At 42.0% G+C, this 2,570-nt stretch overlaps 1 non-coding gene across 1 annotated transcript; it reads right to left on the bottom strand.

Annotated features, from left to right (window-relative positions):
* Nucleotides 1-379: 379 nt before the first annotated feature.
* LOC112718631 (small nucleolar RNA R71) lies at nt 380-483 on the bottom strand. The gene has a single exon (XR_003160962.1). It is a non-coding gene; the product is annotated as a small nucleolar RNA R71 (small nucleolar RNA).
* Between the last annotated feature and the right edge of the window lie 2,087 nt (nt 484-2,570).

The raw sequence follows: 2,570 nt of genomic DNA, 5'->3' as shown, positions 1-2,570 counted from the left end.
TAATAGTGCAAGGAGAATGCTTGGTGACTTCACAAAGCCAACGTCCAAGTTTGATGGAAGAAGCATCTCTATTCCTGCCATTGGAGCCAATAACTTTGAGCTTAAGCCTCAACTAGTTGCTTTAATGCAACAAAACTGCAAGTTTTATGGACTTCCATCTGAAGATCCTTATCAGTTCTTAACTGAGTTCTTGCAGATCTGTGAGACTGTAAAGATGAATGGAGTAGATCCTGAAGTCTACAGACTCATGCTTTTCCCTTTTGCTGTAAGAGACAGAGCTAGAATATGGTTGGATTCACAACCTAAGGATAGCCTGGACTCCTGGGATAAGCTGGTCACTGCCTTCTTGGATAAATTCTTTCCTCCTCAAAAGCTGAGCAAGCTGAGAGTGGATGTTCAAACCTTCAAACAAAAAGATGGTGAATCCCTCTATGAAGCTTGGGAAAGATATAAGCAGTTGACCAAAAGATGTCCATCTGACATGTTTTCAGAATGGACCATGTTAGATATATTCTATTATGGTCTCTCTGAATTTTTGAAAATGTCACTGGACCATTCTGCAGGTGGATCTATCCACCTGAAGAAAACGCCTGAAGAGGCTCAAGAACTCATTGACATGGTTGCAAACAACCAGTTCATGTATACCTCTGAAAGGAATTCTGTGAATAAAGGGATACATCAGAAGAAAGGAGTTCTTGAAATTGATGCTCTGAATGCCATATTGGCTCAGAACAAAATGTTGACTCAACAGGTCAACATAATCTCTCAAAATCTGAATGGATTGCAACATGCATCCAACAGTACTAGAGAGGCAGCTTCTGAAGAAGCTTATGATCCTAAGAACCCTGCCATGGCAGAGGTTAACTACATGGGTGAACCATATGGAAACACCTATAATCCATCATGGAGAAATCATCCAAATTTCTCCTGGAAGGATCAACAAAAGCCTCAACAAGGCTTTAACAATGGTGGACGCAATAGGCTGGGTAATAGCAAGCCATATCCATCATCTTCTCAGCAACAGACAGAGAATTCTGAACAAAATACTTCTAATTTAGCTAATATAGTCTCTGATCTGTAAAAGGCCACTTTCAGTTTCATGAATGAAACAAGATCCTCCATTAGAAATTTGGAGGCACAAGTGGGCCAGCTGGGTAAGAAAGTCATTGAAACTCCTCCCAGTATTCTCCCAAGCAATACAGAAGAGAATCCAAAAGGAGAGTGCAAGGCCATTGACTTAGTCAAAGTGGCCGAATGCACTAGGGAGGAGGAGGACGAAAATCCCAGTGAGGAAGACCTCCTGGAACGTCCTTCAAGCAAGAAGGAGTTTCCTATTAAGGATCCAGAGGAATCTGAAGCTCATCTAGAGACCATAGAGATTCCATTAAATCTCCTTCTGCCATTCATGAGCTCTGAAGACTATTCTTCCTCTGAAGAGGATGAAGATGTGACTGGAGAGCAAGTTGCTCAATATTTAGGAGCTATCATGAAGCTGAATGCCAAGCTGTTTGGTAATGAGACTTGGGAAATTGAACCTCCCTTGCTCATTAGTGAACTGGATACTTGGATTCAGAAAACTCTACCTCAAAAGAAACAAGATCCTGGCAAGTTCTTAATACCTTGTACCATTGGCACCATGAGCTTTGAAAAAGCTCTATGTGATCTGGGGTCAGGGATAAATCTTATGCCACTCTCTGTAATGGAGAAGCTGGGAATCATTGAGGTACAACCTGCCTTGTTCTCATTGCAATTGGCAGATAAGTCATTGAGACAAGCTTATGAAATAGTAGAGGACGTGCTAGTAAAGGTTGAAGGCCTTTACATCCCTGCTGATTTCATAATCCTAGACACTAGGAAGGAAGATGATGAATGCATCATCCTAGGAAGACCTTTCCTAGCCACAGCAGGAGCTGTGATAGATGTCAACAGAGGAGAATTAGTCCTTCAATTGAATGGGGACTACCTTGTGTTTAAAGCACATGGCCATCCCTCTGTGACAAAAGAGAGTAAGCAGGAAGAGCTTCTCTCAGTTCAGAGTCAAGAAGAGCCCACACAGTCAAACTCTAAGTTTGGTGTTGTGAGGCCACAACCAAACTCTAAGTTTGGTGTTCAAACTCCATATCCAAACTCTAAGTTTGGTGTTGGGACCACACTAACATTGACCTGATCACCTTGTGGCTCCATAAGAGCCATTGTCAAGCTATTGACATTAAAGAAGCGCTTGTTGGGAGGCAACCCAATTTTATTTATCTAATTTTATTTTATTTTGTTTCTTTGTTATTTTTGTGTTTAATTAGGTACATGATCATGAGGAGTCACGAAAAAAATCAAAAAATTAAAAACAGAGTCAAAAACAGAAGAAAAAAATTGTTCACCCTGGAGGCAGCGCAGACTGGCGTTCAACGCCAGTAAGATGCATCTGGCTGGCGTTCAACACCAGAACAGAGCACCATTCTGGCGCTGAATGCCAGAAACAAGCAACAACCTGGCGTTAAACGCCAGGAATGTGCACAGAGAGGACAAACTGGCGCTGAACGCCAGTAACAAGCATGAAACTGGCGTTCAACGCC

The sequence above is a fragment of the Arachis hypogaea genome, chromosome 10 (assembly GCF_003086295.3).
Source record: "Arachis hypogaea cultivar Tifrunner chromosome 10, arahy.Tifrunner.gnm2.J5K5, whole genome shotgun sequence".
In the NCBI taxonomy this organism is placed as follows: Eukaryota; Viridiplantae; Streptophyta; class Magnoliopsida; order Fabales; family Fabaceae; genus Arachis; species Arachis hypogaea.
Note: the sequence above shows the minus strand (reverse complement) of the source record. Positions and strands in the feature narration are given on the sequence as shown.